Here is an 18,911-nt window from a genome sequence, read left to right as displayed (position 1 = left end):
CATTTAAATATGAGAACAAAACTCACTGCAACAATTTGAAACAAAATAGCAAAAAACCAAAACGTTCACTTTCTCTTATCAATCTTCTTTTTCTTCATATCATCCTCTTAAATAGGCTACATAGCATTCAAAGGAATTTTTTATTTTTTTAGAATCAAATTTCAAAATCAATTACAATTTACAAATACGAGATGAAAATGGCCAAATACCACTCTTTCATAAAATTTGTAGCAAAAAAACTTTTTTTCAAAACTAAATGGAAATCTACCACTTTTTCTAGTACTCAAGTTCACTAAACTCGAGTTCCCTATTTTCTATTCCACCGTGGCACTGGCTGACATGGCATTTGGGATTAAAAAATACCACTTCGTACTCGAGTTTCCTAGGGTCAAGTACTGTATAGTGTGGTACCCGAGTCCACTAAACTCGGGTATCAATTTGTATTGCAAGTAAACTCTTCGAATCTGTATAGTGTGGTACTCGAGTTCCCTGTTACCCACAATTAAACTCTCTGAATCTCCCTCTCATTCTCTCAATCTTGCTATCATCTCACTCTAACTCTCCCACACGCTCTCAATCTCCCTCTTAGTCTCGCTCTCGCTCTCATTCTCAGTCTCCCTCTCGCTCTCAGTCTCCCTCTCAGTCTCGGTCTCGCTCTGTACTCTCCCTCTTGCTCACGCTTTGTACTCTCACTCTCAGTCTACATCTTCAGTTTGGAATCACAAGGTATGTCTCCTTATCTCAATATTTGTTTGAGCATTGGGGGGTTAGGGTTATTTGTGGGTATATGTCGGTATTTGTCGGTATTTGTGAGACTGAGTAGGTTGCTTAGAATATATAGAGGATCCATAGTTGAGCCTAAATTTTTTTGGGGCTTGATGTAATTGAATAATGAGTAGGATGCTTGGACTATTAAAGTGAGAGTGAGGGTTGATTTTAATAATGTTGAGAGACTTTCATTTTAGAAATTTCTTCCATCTAAAACTTGTGGCTTTCTTATTTATTTATTTAGGGGTGAAAATGTTTTATCTTGTATGCTGATATATTCTATTTCCATTAGCTAAATATGTTGTAATCTATTTAACATTCTAAAGTTTAATTCATTTTTTTTTTATGAAATCAATGAAGGCTGCAATAGATATATATTATTGCCATTTTTAGTCAAATATGTTTATAATTAAAAATAAATAAATAAGAAGAAGAAGGAGAAGAAGAAGAAGAAAGTTTATGTATTTGAAGTGAATTTCTAATTGTGAACTGCCATACCAATTTCAAAGATCATGCTTGTAGTTTAGACACCCTGCCCATTGTAATGCCATGACTCTGTTTACGTACCAGGCATAAACACATCCAAAACAAATGACTTCACTTTACCCTAATGCAATTCTTTTTCTTTTAAATTTGCCAATAAACTATAACACAAGTAACACTTTTTGCTTCGTCTAGTAGTTCATTGAATCTACTTGTAAGGTATATAGCCACTCTCTCTTGAATGAAATTCAAGCTTATAAAAGAAATTTATTAAAGAAAAAGAAAGAAAAAGTAGGAACTTAATTATGTGAATTTTCCTAATGTATCATGCTCCTTAAAAAGAGAATTAGAATGTTCATGCTTTGCATTTGACCTAATGGGCCAGTAGTCACTTAATGGGCCATTAATCACCTTTAATTTATGCCAAATATGGACCCACATCTTAATTGAATAGAAGTCTTCTACGCCAAGTTCACCTATTTCATATTGAAATGGGATTCATTAATAAGAAATTAGAGTCCCATGTGGGCTGGGCTCCTGGGTGCAGCCGTGCACCCCAACAAGATATCCATAAAGACCCACACAAAATAAGAAATTGTTAAAAACTATAAAAAAAAATAAAATAAAAATAAAGCTCCTTGTCATTTTTTTTTAAAAAAAAAATTCAGTTTTTTTTTTTTCAATAAGATTGGACGTGTTAATTTCATCTTTCTTCTATTATTTTGACTTTACTCCAAAATGTACAATTCAATTCTCAAATGGTATATGTTTAATCATTATCAATAAAATAAAATTTAAAAAAAAAAAAACATTTATTTGGAAGAAAACAGACGAAATAGAGAAAAAGAGAAGAGATTGAGTAACCGCAGGTATGTCATATGTGGGTATATATAATTATAAAACAGAGTAACTGCACGAACCGAAAAATGACAAACTAGCCGTTGCAATGAACATCAACAACAGACTTTAAACTAACTAACTGCACCTTTATCCAATTGAAATAATACAAGTGTCTATTAATAACTAATCTTGAATACACGACTTGTAGCTGAACTGCAGACCAAAACCACGACTTGTAGTAGGAGCTAAACGACTTTGTGGTGAAGCTGTGATAAATGGGACGATGACATGTTTTTCTGAATTCTGGAAACATATTCAGTGGTAATTTATTTTTAATAATATTTTTGAGAGGGGATTGTTTTGGAGACAATGAATTTTTTTCTTTAAAAATAAAAAGGATTCTAACTTCATTGTTTATATGGGAAACATATTTTTGTGACATTTTTGTTAAAAGAGGGATCGTCTAGTTCCATACTTGTACCTAATGTACAATAGCTATATCTCTTTGTTAATGATTAATGCAGCTAGACCGAAGTAGACTAAATTGAACTAAATTTTTTTTTTTTTAGATAACTATGGCTACAGGTTTTTCTCTTTAAATTTGGGGTGTTGTAATGTTTTTCATTGGAAAATTAAATTCCTCTTGCTGCGTATAATTTTTGAAAAAATTTATTCAATTCTCAACCTTCTTTCTTTCTCTCTCTTTCTATATACATTTATATATATATATATATATATATATATATATATATATATTCTTGTTTTGAGGAATTGTAGGCTATGATTGAAATTCTTGTTCTGTGAGCATGGTTTGTGTTTAATTTTAAGTATATTTTTTGTTCAAATGACAACTATTTTAATTCTCCCTTGGAATTGATATATATATATATATATATATATATATATTATTTATTTATTTATTTATTATTAACGCAGAAGAAATGTTAAGGTTTTTGAGCTTTCTTGAATTCAGGAATATTATTTGGAATTTGAATAAAAATTTTGAATTTTTAGTTAGTGTACAGATGAACAATTGGGAGAATGTAATCGTAATTCTCATTGATTCTATGAAATGATATATCTCTCTTTTATATACAAGAAAACAGGGTAAGAAATTAGCTAACTAATATAACGGCTACAATAGAAAGAATAACAGAAAATCCCGCCAACTCTAACAGCCTATCAGTAAAAACCACGTGGTAAAGTCTGTAATTAATAAATAGTCTAAACGATGCTTAGTTTACAGTGAAATTATTTATACGACAAGTAGCATAACAATAGCTTAGAACTAAGCAACAAAATTAAGCACACTGAGATGTTTAATTGCTTCAATCTTTAATATATACTTTGTTGTGGATCAAATTTCCGGTAATTTTATATACAGTAAACAAATCATATTCAATTATATTTTATCCAAAACCAAGACATGTCTAGCTCTAGCCAAAATGAATTTGATTCATACTCCTTAAAATGCATAGCCTCTTTCATTGCATATTCTTTTTGCTAAGCACAACTCGTACATTATAAACGCTACCAGCATTTGACAAAGTTTGATGCTTAATTTTGCAACCCGTTTGTTCATCATTAACCTTTGCAAAATCTACAAAGACCGTTTGTTTGTGTCTTGTGAAGCTCATCATGAACACCTCTAGAATGCATTCAATCCTTTCACTTCACTTCTTTAGTAATTTTCCTTGTTTCTTTTGACTCTACTTCAAATAATACAATTCAAATTGAAAATTGAATATGTTCAATCAATATCTGAAAAAAAAAAAAAAAAAAAAAGACTTCAATTATCTCTTATCACAATTATCCCAAAAATAGTAGGGAAACATGTTTGAAATCCATTTTTGAATTGTCAGTACATTCTTGTGGATCAACAGGTCTGATGAAATTAAGCAAAGATTTAGATTCGGATGACTTTGCTCAACCCAAATACTTTTTTACAGTACTCCTTTTACAGCTTCAACTCTAACCTGCGTTATCTAGATTTTTAGAGTACAAATAAAATCCAAAACATACGAAAATATCATGGAATCAGCAAACATTAAAAACATAACGTTTTCAATAAGCAGTCTGTTAAAACTGAAGAAGCAGATTTCTCGTACTGAGGCCACAATTAAATAAAACGGCTGCGTTTTATAATGGGACGACTGCAATTTCACTGAAGCGGCGTCGTTTTTTGTTCAGCGTATGTTTAAATGAAGGGAACGACGTCATGCTACTTAAAGAGAAATGCTTACGTGGAATTCCACTACAAGTGCTTAACATGCTTAAACACGTGTTCCTATTATTGCGGCAAATATTTTAGATTTCCTGTTTTGGTAGTTAACATTTGTCCAAATTTTATTTTAACGCACAAAAATTTGCTTTTTCTACTTTGATATAGCATTTGAAAATACACTTCATGCTGGGACTTAAATAATGCTCCTAAGTGCAGGATTGTCATGAAGTAATAATTCGATAAGTCTCAGGTCAAATCTATAGGGAAAAGGGAATTGATTAGCAAACCATAAGAGAATAAAACTAAAATAATAAAGTTTAATTGAAGAGATTTTTAACGGCTTAGTAAATGTAATTTAAATTGAGAGAAAATAACAATATATTAAGGTGCTAAGGTTTAGGAATCCACACACAACACATCTATTAGTAGTCTTAACAATATTTATTTTATAACTCAACTAAAATTCATACAGATGATGATCTTAGTCGGAGGATTTAACAATAAAAACTCAAGAATTAATTGTCTAAGGTAGTTTCATGAAATTGATTGATTTTAGGCAAAATAAAACTAGTGAATTAGCTCGCAGGGAATACTAAGCATTTGACGTGCTTGGAGTCTATGATAAATCAAAGGATTATACAGAACTAAACACTTTTCTAAATGAGTAAAACAATAAAAAATAAATAAATAAATAAAACATTAAAACATAAACATTAAAACCAATAAATAATTGTTAAGAACATACCAATAAACGGTTGAGTTTTACCCCTTGTCTTAACAAGGCTTCTACCAAGCCATAATACAAATAAAACTCTAAAAACTGTAAAGAAATTTTAAGAAAACCTAAATTACATTCTACGGCAGCTATCCTCTGAATTTTGCCCTAAATAGCCTTTAAATAGGTCAAGGAATTCTATTACAAGTTGAATTTCCGTTTGGAGAAAATTCCAGGTTTTTAGGCTTCACTTAACCAACGTTTTTGGCCAATTTAACTTCAGAATCGGACTTTTGGTAAACTACAAAGTTGTAGCCCTTTAAGTTCGATTTCCAGCCCAACTTGAATCATCTCGATTGGACATCTAAGCTGAAAGTTATTCTCAAAATACTAATTGGTGCGCAGGCTGGAATCCTAATCCAAATTGGACTTCGATTTGGTGCAAATTTCCTTTGATTCCTTACTCTAATTGGACTTGAATTTAATTGGGTTGGCCTTCTTTGACTTTATCATGGCCCTTGTAAAAGTAAAGTCCATTAGTTTTCTTCTTTGCACAAATCCACTTATTTAATTTCATTATCCTACAAAAGACAAATTCATGCATTAAAATTCAATTAAGCACAAAATTGATTATTTAGCATTATTCCCAAACCAACTATAAAATGCATGAATTAACTTAAAATAAGTATGATAATGATTTCTAATAATGATATAAATATGCAAAATTAAGTTATTATCACTTCACGTCAATTATTTTTATTTTCATATGCCATTATTTTTTAATCTCTCTCTCTCTCTCTCTCTGATGCATCAAACTCATCAACAGTCAAACACCATTCTCTACTAGCAAACCCACCACCACTCCCACAACTCACCACCACCTCAAAGGCTTAAACCCACCACCATTCTTGCACAAACCACCACCTCCTCAGATGCTTAGACCCACCATCATTCTCACAACCCACTACCACCTTTGCCTCAAAGGCTCAAACCCACAACTCATAACCACCACCTCCACCAAAACCATCAACAAAGACACCAAATCCAACAAAACCCATTGTAATCTCCTCCAACAAACCCACACTGATCTCCTCTAACAAACCAACAAACAAGAGAGAGAGAGAGAGAGAGAGAGAGAGAGAGAGAGAGAGAGGCAGGCAGCTTAGCGAGACCTGTTGTGGGTGGAGATCACTAAGAGAGAGAATGTGTGAGAGAAAGGTATGTGAAAGGAGACATAGAAAAATAGAATAAAATAATGAGAGGAGAGAGAAAAAGAAAAAGAAATTAAATTTTCTTTTTAGCATTGGTGTTCGTATTGTCATTTAGAACATTTTTTGGCATGACTCATCCTTTCACGTATTCCATGACAATTTTTTTGGCATTTAGAACATTTCATGTAAATGGTTTTATTGTGTTTGGTGTGCCACATGCCAAATATTTGGCATTTGGCACACTTGATGCTAGTGTTGTTACAGTTTTTTTTTTTTTTTCCCACATTTTCTTATTTTCCAAACTTAAGTGTATATAAGAGTCTGAACATTGTATATGAATGTTCAAATAGTGTGTAAAACACCTTGAACGTTTAAACCCCCAAAATACAAATTACCAATTCAAGCTTATTATCAAACAATGTATGTGCAGAATATGAAAATTAGCTAAACTAGAATTGATAAAATAATCTAAACCAAATAAAATCACAACCACAACAGAAATTAAATGGTAAAGATTAAAGGAAGAGAGATGCAAACATAAAAACAACACAGCGATGTGTTATCGAAGAGGAAACCAAAGTCCTCGGCATAAAACCTCTCCACCGCCCTCCAAGCGGTCAATAATCCACTAGAGAATGAAGCTGGGATACATGAATAGCAAAAGACCCTCCAAGCCTAATCTACCCAGTGTACATAAGCCCTCCAAACTTCTTGCTCTAACGAGGTTACGTCGAACATTTATCTTCTCTAACTTACCGGATCCCGCTATAGCCCATAGTATCAACCAATATCAATCGGTCCCGTCCTAACTGCTTCCCAAGTACCAAATAGCCTCCTCACAAATATGGATATGGTGAGAAAAAGGTTTTGGCTAATGTACCTCTCAAGGATGTATCAATGGAGAGGGTGAAAGTAGAGGAATTTGGAGAATCAAAGGATGAAGATTGTGGATAAGTCAATATTGTTTTTCTCTAGGGTTTCTCTCTCAAAATTCTCTCTAAAAGCTCTTTACAATACGTGGGTATAAGGGCTATTTATACTGTTGTGTGTTTGGAATGTGAAAGGTCAGTTTTTCCCAAACAGAATGGTCTGGCGACTTGGCCTCACGACTAGACTAAGTCGCGAGCTAACTGCCTGGCCAGCCTAGGACTTTTGTCCTGTAGTGCAACAGCTGGCGTGACTCTTCAGCTCCTCTGCATGCTTCACACATGTGCCTCTTTGGCGACTTGCCAGCCGCGAGCCAGTCGCGAGGCCCTACTGAGTTGCACACTTCTGAGTTTTTCTTCACACTTTCTCACACACTACCCTTACATGATTCCCACCTAAATATAAGGTTTCTAAATGCTAAATTACAAACAAATTTGGTACGGAATAAAGCCAAAAAAATGGTTGAATAAATACAAAAAAAAACAATGACTATGTGATGTGGGATGCGGAAGCATCCAGAAGCAGAACATGTCTACCTCTAGAAAACAAGAAACAAAACATGTTTGTTTCTAAAAATAACATCGAATCCATGAGGATTCCTTGAATCCACAAGGAGAAAATGTCAGGAATTCACCAGAGAATAAAAAGACAAAAGTCTGAATTTTATTGATTTAATAATTGTTAAAAAACGTGTACAGACTTAGGGTCCTATTTAAGGGCTCTGTAAACTTGATAGACAAGAAAATATTTTTTTAAATAATTCTTAATTAATACCTAACTATAACAGGAACCACATTTGACCTAAAAAGCATTAAAAACACCTAAAAACAAGGAAATAAATGCCCTAAACCTAAAATAACGAAAATTACATAAAAATACCAAAAATAACAAATTACATAAATTAATTTGAAGATTCTGTGCTACATCAAACCCCTCCACTTGAAACAAACTCGTCCTCAAGTTGATGGTTGAAATCTGGAATCTTCCATGCCAAGTGAACAAATACTTTGAATACTTCATCTTCTTTGTATTCTTACCAAACTTGAAAGTCATCAATTTGGCAACTTGAACTTCTGGTCCCTTGATCTTCATGCAATTAAAAATATTCACCAAATAATAGTCAATGATCAAATCAAATCTTTCCACCCCAATAAAATCAATATACTTTATTTTGGTGCCTCCCACCAAAATAATAGGAGCTTGAACATTGCAATCATTTAACTTGACTTCATCGAGATCATTGACAATTTCCTCTATAATTTCTTTTTTAATGGTCTCTACTATCTTGACTTCAAGATCTTTCTCTATAATAGGGTCTTCATTAATCTCCTCCACAGTCTTGATTTCTGGTTCTTCTTCTATAACAAGGCCTTCATTAATTTTCTCAAAAAATCTCTATATTTTCTTCTTTGACTTCTACATATTCTTCGAGAAAAGTATTTTCTTCAATATGTAATTCTTCCTTTAATGGTGGAATATATGACTCTTCAAAATAATTTAAACATGAACTTCTTGGCCAATAATAATCTTGTATTGTATACAACAAGATTTCTTCTAAATCCAAATGAGAAAATTTGATAGCAAGCATCTTTTTCATCCTTGGCCATGAATGAATCTTATCTTTACCTTCTCGGATTCTATTAGATTGTACTCGTTCCCACCAACGTAAGGCATACTCACTAAGTTTATATAAAGCAAGTCCAACTTTTCTCTCATAATAAATATTCTCAAGGTCAAATAAATCCTCTAGATCAAGTAACCAATCAAGAAAATCTTCTTTATAAAAATAACCATTAAAACTTGCAATTCTTTTATAAGGCTTATATGAAATTTTCTTACCAATAGGTTGCCCGTGAGTTATGTCTCTGTGACAGTTATCCCTATTGTCTCCATGCTCCAATGATGGCATCTTAGCAAAGACATTTGTGAGTGCTAGCTATACGTCACATAATACTTGCTAAGTTTTCTATTACCGAAATTGCTACCGTCTCATATGTTAGCCACCAAACCAGGATAAGTCAAGGCTATGATACCAACTAATGCGGGATGCGGAAGCGTCAAGAAGCAGAACACGTCTACCTCTAGAAAACAAGAAACAAAACATGTTTACTTTTGAAAATAACCTTGAATCCACAAAGAGAAAGGGTTTGGAATCCATCAGAGAATAGAAAGACAAAAGTCTGAATTTTATTGATTGAATAATTGTTAAAAAAAACGTGTACAGACTTAAGGGCCTATTCAAGGGCTCCGTAAAACATGACAGACAAGAAAATATATTCTAAAATAACTTATAATTGTTACCTAACCATAATAGGAACCAAATTTGACCTAAAAAGCATTAAAAACAGGAAATAAATGCCCTAAACCTAAAATAACGAAAATTACATAAAAATACCAAAAATAACAAATTACATAAATTAATTTGAAGATTTTGTCCCATATCACAATTCTAGCCCATAACACACAAAATTCCATCATTAAAATGCTAGGGCATGGTTTCATTCAACAAATTAACCAAGGTGTTACATGTAGAGTTGTCAAATGGGTTTGGGGTGGGCATAATTAGGTTGGGTATATAAAACCCATTTACCCATTAAAACCTATTTAACTAATTTTTTTTAACCCAAACCCAACCCAACCCAATTATAATGGGTAAACCCCAACCCACCCAATTATCAAAATTACCAAAATGCCCATAAACACAGTAACAGCACAGAGAGGAAAATAGAGGAATGTGCACCGTTTGGTTGCTGAGAAAATTTAGAAAAATAAGGAAATGAATTTTGAAAATTGGATTCCAATTATTTACGAATTGAAAACCAACACAAAAAAAAAAGCTTTCTCCTCCTCCTCCTCCGAAACCACCAAGCTCATCATCCATCCTAACCCAGCCTAGACCCGAATCTACGGCATCGCGTGTCAGGTCAAGTACCTTGTTGACTCCCTGGAGAACAGTTGGGGATGCCTCGGCGAGTCCATGTTCGTCGAGTCCATCGAGTCCATGTTCTTCGAATTTTCCTCTACTTCACCATCAATGGCAAATCGTCGAGAGCTCAAGGTTCAGATCTCACAGCGAAGCCACGAGCAGTTGCTGGAGCGAGAGCTTCCGATTTCGGCTTACGTCGATGCGTTGGCTGGCGTCACCGTCATCGACGAGATTCACCCTAATTAGGTTCTTCCTGTTGATCATCCAATCGTTTCCAGCTTCAATTCCGTCTAGAATTTCTCTCAAGGTTTGGAAAATGCTTCCTTCAATGCTTCGAACCGCTAGAAATGGACTCTGGTGAGCTCTCTTTTAATGCTTTTGTTAAAGATATTAATGAAATTGGAATGCTTTTGGTTGCCGAGAAAGTTAGGGAAACAAAATAAGAAAATTAGAGTCTAATTTTGTCTGAGTGCTGGGTTTTTTGTTTTTTGTTTTTTTTTAATATATAAAAAGGGCTGGGTTGAATTTGGGTATATTATTTTTGGGTTAAATGGGGTTTAATGAGTTCTTAGTTAAAACCCAATAATCATTGGGTCTAATTGGGTTGATGCCCATTTAACCCAATTAATAATTGGGTGGATTTGAATTCAATTAAAGTGGGTGGGTTTGGGTGGACAAATGGGTTTGGGCTTACTTTGCCACCCCTAGTTACATATAAGTTATGTGTATAGGGGCGTAGTCAGGATTATTATTAAATTTTTTTTTTTTGGAGGGTTGAATTACATATTTATATGTTAGTCATAACTCATAAATATATTATATACAAAATAGAAGTGTTACATCCACTATGTTTTCACAATAAATTTTAAGTAGTAAGTTATTACTAGTTCTAATTTGAAACCATCACTAAAGTTATTTTTTTGTCCATTAGTTGAAATTTAAAAGTTCAAAGGATCATTAAAATGGAACTGGAGTTTAGTTAGTTTTAGTTTTAAATGTCAAAAAGAAAAAAAAAATGGGATGAAAGACTTAATGATATAGTGCTCAAATACTACGTATTGCAAATTTGGAATTACAAAATTTTGGTTGGGTATTTGGGTTGAACTGATTCTGTTGCTCTAAAGTTGAATTATCATCTATTGATTGTTGTCCTAAATTTTAGTCTATCAATTTCATTAGGGTCCATTTGGGAACAACTTATTTAGTTAAAATTGAAAACTTTGTATTAAAAGTAATATAGAAAAAAGCTAAAAGCTAGTTGAATAGTACAATGAGACTCATAAATAATACCAAAAAGTGCAATAGAACCTAAAAATAATAGCAAAAAAAAGCTAAAAACTCTAATAAGCTGTTGGTGAAGCGTAATTTTATTGTGCATGGGTGAAGCGTAATGAACTGAGATTTGAAATCCAAAGCACAACATCATGAATCTTTTTTCTTTTTTCTTTTTTCTTTTTTCTTTTTTCTTTTTTTGATAGGACAAAATGATGAATCTTATCATTTGAGAAAAGTCAAAAAGTTTATGAACGTGAGTAACGAAATCTAAGAAAAAATAGTAGAGTAGAGACATTGATTTTCTTCTGAGTGTTTGCTTTCTTGTGTTTGGCACATCTTTCTTCGAGAATATATGTTTTCTTCAAACGAAATTTCTTCACCTGCGCACTAATGTAAAAAAACTCAACAGTTTTTATTTTCTTCATAATATAATATACAATAATATGTTGTAGAAAGTGCCATCCACGTCAAGTCAAAACGTGTTTTAGGCCCTGCCCAGTGTCCAGGATATTTGCGAATCAAAATCTCATTCAATTCAACATTCTTTTGATTAGATAGAAGATATTGGAATTTCTTTTTCTTGACTTTGTGAAATATATATAGCTTTAGCTAGTTACTATAAACTAAAAAGTAATGTGCTTTATTATATTATTATAAACCAAAAATTGTGATTATTAAGAATATCTTCTAAGAAAGTGCCATGGATGCACTACAAAAAAAAAACGTCTATAGCTGCGTTTTTGAAACGCAGCTATAGACCCCAAAAAGAAATTCGAAACGCGTTTTTGTAACTGCAGCTACAGGTCAGACCTATAGCCGCGTTTTTTAACCACGGCTATAGGATTCGGACCTATAGCTGAATTTTTAGAAATGCGGCTACAGACCAGCTTTGAGCCGCGTTTTTAAAAACGCGGCTATAGGTTTTTTTAAAAACAAAAAAAAAATTCTGGGTTTTTTTTTCCCCAGAAAATTCAAAATTCAAATAAAAAATTCAAAATTAAACAAATTCAAAATCAAACACAAACCCAAAAAATTCAAAATCAAACACAACATTCTCACAATATAAACACACCCAAAAAATTCAAAATATGCGGCTATCCACTTCATTCAAAATTTTCAGCATCTCCTCCATTTTCTTACTAACTAAACATAAAAAAAAATAAAAATAAAAAAACTAGATCTATAGACAAATCAGTGTGCTTGAGATGAAGAAAAAAAAAAGTACGTAGCTACAAAGAATCAAAGAAAAAAAAAAGAGTTGTGCTAGAGTGAAGAAGGGAGAAAAAAAAAAAGAAAGAAAAAGGAGAAAAAGAAGCAGCAGCTCCAAAGAATCAAAGAAAAAAAAAAGAGTTACCAGATGTGAAGAAAGAAGAAAGAAAAAAAAAAAAAAAAAAAAAAAAGAGTTACCCAGATGTGAAGAAGGAAGAAAGAATAAGGGAAAAAAAAAAGAGTTATCCATATGTGAAGAAGGAAGGAAAAAAAAAAAAAAAAAAGAGAGAAAGAAGAACCTGAAGACGGTGGAGTGAGTGAAGAATGAAGAAAGAAAATGAAAGAAAGAAAAGATGAAAGTGGGGTAGGTGGGGATGTAGGTGTGAAAGGGTTGGTATGTGGGAAGTTGAAGGGAAAAAAAATTTTGTTTTTTTTTTTTTGTGTTACATATAGCTGCGTTTTATAAAAATGCGGCTATAGGTAACCTGTAGCTGTGTTTTAAAACGCAGCTAAAGGTCAGATATAGCCGCGTTTTTTAAAAAAACGCAGCTATAGGAGCCTTTTTAAAAACGCAGCTATAGGTTCCTCTAAAAAATTATTCGACAAGACCTCTAAAACGCGGCTATAGAAAACCTTTTCGCTGCATTTTAAGGTTAGCTATAGCCGCGTTTTTTAAAAAAACGCAGCTATAGGTCACCCCAAAAAAATTTTTATAGCCGCATTTTTAAAAACGCAGCTATAGGTTAGCTATGGCCGCGTTTTTAACCCGGCTATAGATCAGCTATAGCCGCTTTTTTTTGTAGTGATGTGACCCAAAATTTTTACAGCAAACAGTAATGATTTCTAGAAATCCATTTCTAAATAGTTAACTAGGGCCTAGTGGTGGTTTATTCTAATTTTTACATTCAATCTCTGCCTCATTTTATGAAAGTTGTTATGCTTATTAGTTCTTTGACAAAATGCAAAAAGAGCCCTTCAACATTGGGTAAATCATCCTTTTGTCGCACTTTTATTAGGTGGAATGAAAGATGTCCTACTCCTACAATATTGATGTATTTCTACAAGGTGTCAAAATTTTACTGTGCATGGGAAGCTTTAATGAATTGATGAGCTCATGGAATGAGAGGCACAATACTATGAATTTTATCATCTAAAACTACAAGTTAAACAAAAATTTATGAATGTCATAATTTTAAGTGTGTCAAAAATGAAATGGAGACATATTGATTATCTTGTTAGTCAGTGTTTGTGCCTTGGAAATTCTTTCTAGTGCTGGCCAACTTTCTTCAAAGTATTGTTTCTTTACTCAAATTAAATTTCTTCCCATTCAACCTAACGTTAGATATACTCAATAGTTGTGTGGAAAATGCCATCCACATCAAGTCAAAAAGATTGGGGCCCTGGTGCAAGATTTGCTAATCTTTTGTCAAAGTAGGAGACATTGTAATTTCTTAGGACTTGTTTGGTATTATTGTTTAAACAATAGTTTTCGTTGTTTAAACACCACAACACATATTTTCACTATACTTTTTCACTCACACGTATTTCCACAATACTTAAAAAATGTTACTAAAAATCTTTTACCAAACAGGCCCTTAATAAGCGTATACACTAGGTTAATAGAAAGTCATGTGTATAAAGAGGTGAAGCCATTATTATCCAAAATTGTGATTATTGAGAATGCTTTTTTTTTTTTTTTTGAAAGTTTCCTGAATGTGAACCAAACTTTTGACATTAAACAGTAATGATTTGCAGGAATTCATTGCAAAATGGATAACTATCGGTGGTTTATCCTAAATTTGACATTCTCATCACCACCTCATTTTATGAAAGTCGTTATGCTTATTACTTTTTTATGCATAAATTGAAGGAGTCCTTTTGCTTTTTGTCCAAAGAACTAATAAGGCTGAAGTTACCATCTTAAAAGTTAAAAAGAAGGTTGTTATGCTTATTAGGACAAATTAGGTAACAATCTAGAATCATGTGTAGAAATGTGCTGGGGTGCAAATGAGGGAATTTAAAAAATAAAAATAAAAATATTTAGGCTCTATTTAGTTGGAAAGATGGAAAAGTGAGAGATTGAAGAATATTGGGAGAATAGAAAATTTTTTAATTTTTTAACATTTTTATTTAGTAGGATGGATAGATTTAAATGCTTTATGTAGTCTTAGCTTTTTGGTCCTTATAATAATGCTCCCATAATTTGATAATGTCAAATTTAGTTACTCATTTTGCAACAAAATCTTCCAAAACATTACTGTGTTTAATGTTAAAAATTTGGTTCACATTCATGGAACTTTGATAAAAGGCGTTCTTAATAATCACAATTTTAATTAATAATTACTTCAACTCTTCACATGTAAACACGTGACTTTCTAGTAAGAGCATTCAAATTGATAGATGTAAAACCATTCAAAACTTTATTTTTCAATATATCTGTTGTGGAAAGTGCCATCCACGTCAAGTCATCCAATATCTTTTATGTTCTCCATATATGATTATATCTTTACCTTTTATGTTCTCCATATATGATTATATCTTTTATGTCATTCGTTTTGACTTAACGTTTAGTGTGCACTGTAAAGGAAAGAAATTTCGTGAGAGTAAAGAAGCTTTTTTTTTTTTTGTGGAAGAAAGTTGTGCCCATCACAATAAAGCAAACACCGAATATAAAAGCTATTAAATGATTTAACTCGACGTGGATGACACTTTCCACAACACATATATTATATTATGGAGAATATAAAAGCTATTGAATGATTTATTAATGTTAGTGTGCACTGTGCAGAAGGGAGGAAATTTCGTTAGAGTAGAGAAACATTTTTTCGAAGAAAGTTGTGCCCAGCACAGTAAGCAAACACCGAGAAGAAAAGCAATATTTCTTTATTTTTTTTTAAGATTTTATTACTCACACATTCATAAAGTTTTGATACAGTCAGATGATAAAATTCATATTATTCTGCTTTGCATTCCAAAGCTCAGTTCATTGCGCTTCACCCATGCACGATAAAATTGACACCTCGTAGAAATGCACCTACACTTTTGGAAGGATTTTTTCCGGTACACCTGACTATTTGATTGTTCAGTAGCATACAGTTTTTTGTAGAATTGTAACATTTTATAGTTAAACTAACTAAACTCCATTTCCATTTTAATGATCCTTCAACTTTTAAATTACAATACAAATAATAACGAATAAAAAAAATTAGAAAATTGATTTCCATCCAAATTAGTAGTCTATTTAATAATAATAATAATAATAATAATAATAATAAAGCTTATGGACCCACGAAATGGAGGGTCCCTTCTCAGAAGACTTCAGTCAATGCTTGTTTTTTGATAACCACTTCACTTGAGTCAATGCTTGACCCCAAGTCTTCGATATAATAATGTGCTTTAAATTTTTAAAGCATTAAACCCGAAAGCTCGTAAAAAAGGCTCATAAAAAACCCCGAAAACTGAAAGAAACTCTTATTGCAATTGCATCGTTCAATTAACCTTGTTCTTAAACAAAAAATTTCTTCCCATTCAACCTAACGTTAAATACACTCAGTAGTTTTGTGGAAAATGCCATCCACGCCAAGTCAAAAAAAGTGGGGCCCTAGCGCAGGATTTGCTAACCTTTTGACAAAGTAGGAGACATTGTAGTATTTTACCGTATGTTTGGTATCGTTGCTTAGATAACAGTTTTCATTATTTAAACACTATAATACGTATTTTCACAATACTTTTTTATCTACATATATTTCTACAATATTTAAACAACTTTACTAGAAATCTCTTATCAAATAGGCTCTTAATGAGCGTATACATTAAGTTAATTGAAAGTCATTTGTATGTGAAGAGATGAAGCCATTATTATCCAAAATTGTGATTATTGAGTTTCCTTTCTTTTTTGTTAGTTTCATGAATAGGAACCAAACTTTTGACATTAAACAGGAATTCATTGCAGGAATTCATTGCAAAATGGATAACTAGCAGTGGTTTATCCTAAATTTGACATTCTCATCACCACCTCATTTTATGAAAGTTGTTTTGCTTATTAATTACTTCTTTTTGCATAAATTGAAGGAGTCCTTTTGCTTTTTGTCCAAAGAACTAATAAGGCTGAAGTTACCATCTTAAAAGTTAAAAAGAAAGTTGTTGTGCTTATTAGGACAAATTAGGTAACAATCTAGAATCATGTGTAGAAATGTGATGGGGGTGCAAATGAGTGAATTTCTTTTTTTTTTTTAATATTTAGACTCTATTTAGTTGAAAAGCTGGAAAAGTAAGAGATTGGAGAATATTGGGAGGATAGAAAATTTTTTAATTTTTTAACATTTTTATTTAGTAGGATGGATAGATTTAAATGCTTTATGTAGTCTTAGCTTTTTGGTCCTTATAATAATGCTCCCATAATTTGATAATGTCAAATTTAGTTACTCATTTTGCAACAAAATCTTCCAAAACATTACTGTGTTTAATGTTAAAAATTTGGTTCACATTCATGGAACTTTGATAAAAGGCGTTCTTAATAATCACAATTTTAATTAATAATTACTTCAACTCTTCACATGTAAACACGTGACTTTCTAGTAAGAGCATTCAAATTGATAGATGTAAAACCATTCAAAACTTTATTTTTCAATATATCTGTTGTGGAAAGTGCCATCCACGTCAAGTCATCCAATATCTTTTATGTTCTCCATATATGATTATATCTTTACCTTTTATGTTCTCCATATATGATTATATCTTTTATGTCATTCGTTTTGACTTAACGTTTAGTGTGCACTGTAAAGGAAAGAAATTTCGTGAGAGTAAAGAAGCTTTTTTTTTTTTTGTGGAAGAAAGTTGTGCCCATCACAATAAAGCAAACACCGAATATAAAAGCTATTAAATGATTTAACTCGACGTGGATGACACTTTCCACAACACATATATTATATTATGGAGAATATAAAAGCTATTGAATGATTTATTAATGTTAGTGTGCACTGTGCAGAAGGGAGGAAATTTCGTTAGAGTAGAGAAACATTTTTTCGAAGAAAGTTGTGCCCAGCACAGTAAGCAAACACCGAGAAGAAAAGCAATATTTCTTTATTTTTTTTTAAGATTTTATTACTCACACATTCATAAAGTTTTGATACAGTCAGATGATAAAATTCATATTATTCTGCTTTGCATTCCAAAGCTCAGTTCATTGCGCTTCACCCATGCACGATAAAATTGACACCTCGTAGAAATGCACCTACACTTTTGGAAGGATTTTTTCCGGTACACCTGACTATTTGATTGTTCAGTAGCATACAGTTTTTTGTAGAATTGTAACATTTTATAGTTAAACTAACTAAACTCCATTTCCATTTTAATGATCCTTCAACTTTTAAATTACAATACAAATAATAACGAATAAAAAAAATTAGAAAATTGATTTCCATCCAAATTAGTAGTCTATTTAATAATAATAATAATAATAATAATAATAATAAAGCTTATGGACCCACGAAATGGAGGGTCCCTTCTCAGAAGACTTCAGTCAATGCTTGTTTTTTGATAACCACTTCACTTGAGTCAATGCTTGACCCCAAGTCTTCGATATAATAATGTGCTTTAAATTTTTAAAGCATTAAACCCGAAAGCTCGTAAAAAAGGCTCATAAAAAACCCCGAAAACTGAAAGAAACTCTTATTGCAATTGCATCGTTCAATTAACCTTGTTCTTAAACAAAAAATTTCTTCCCATTCAACCTAACGTTAAATACACTCAGTAGTTTTGTGGAAAATGCCATCCACGCCAAGTCAAAAAAAGTGGGGCCCTAGCGCAGGATTTGCTAACCTTTTGACAAAGTAGGAGACATTGTAATATTTTACCGTATGTTTGGTATCGTTGCTTAGATAACAGTTTTCATTATTTAAACACTATAATACGTATTTTCACAATACTTTTTTATCTACATATATTTCTACAATATTTAAACAACTTTACTAGAAATCTCTTATCAAATAGGCTCTTAATGAGCGTATACATTAAGTTAATTGAAAGTCATTTGTATGTGAAGAGATGAAGCCATTATTATCCAAAATTGTGATTATTGAGTTTCCTTTCTTTTTTGTTAGTTTCATGAATAGGAACCAAACTTTTGACATTAAACAGGAATTCATTGCAGGAATTCATTGCAAAATGGATAACTAGCAGTGGTTTATCCTAAATTTGACATTCTCATCACCACCTCATTTTATGAAAGTTGTTTTGCTTATTAATTACTTCTTTTTGCATAAATTGAAGGAGTCCTTTTGCTTTTTGTCCAAAGAACTAATAAGGCTGAAGTTACCATCTTAAAAGTTAAAA

The sequence above is a fragment of the Quercus lobata genome, chromosome 8 (genome assembly GCF_001633185.2).
Source record: "Quercus lobata isolate SW786 chromosome 8, ValleyOak3.0 Primary Assembly, whole genome shotgun sequence".
NCBI classification, from domain to species: Eukaryota; Viridiplantae; Streptophyta; class Magnoliopsida; order Fagales; family Fagaceae; genus Quercus; species Quercus lobata.
The sequence above is the reverse complement of the archived record's forward strand: the minus strand, read 5'-3'. Positions refer to the sequence as shown.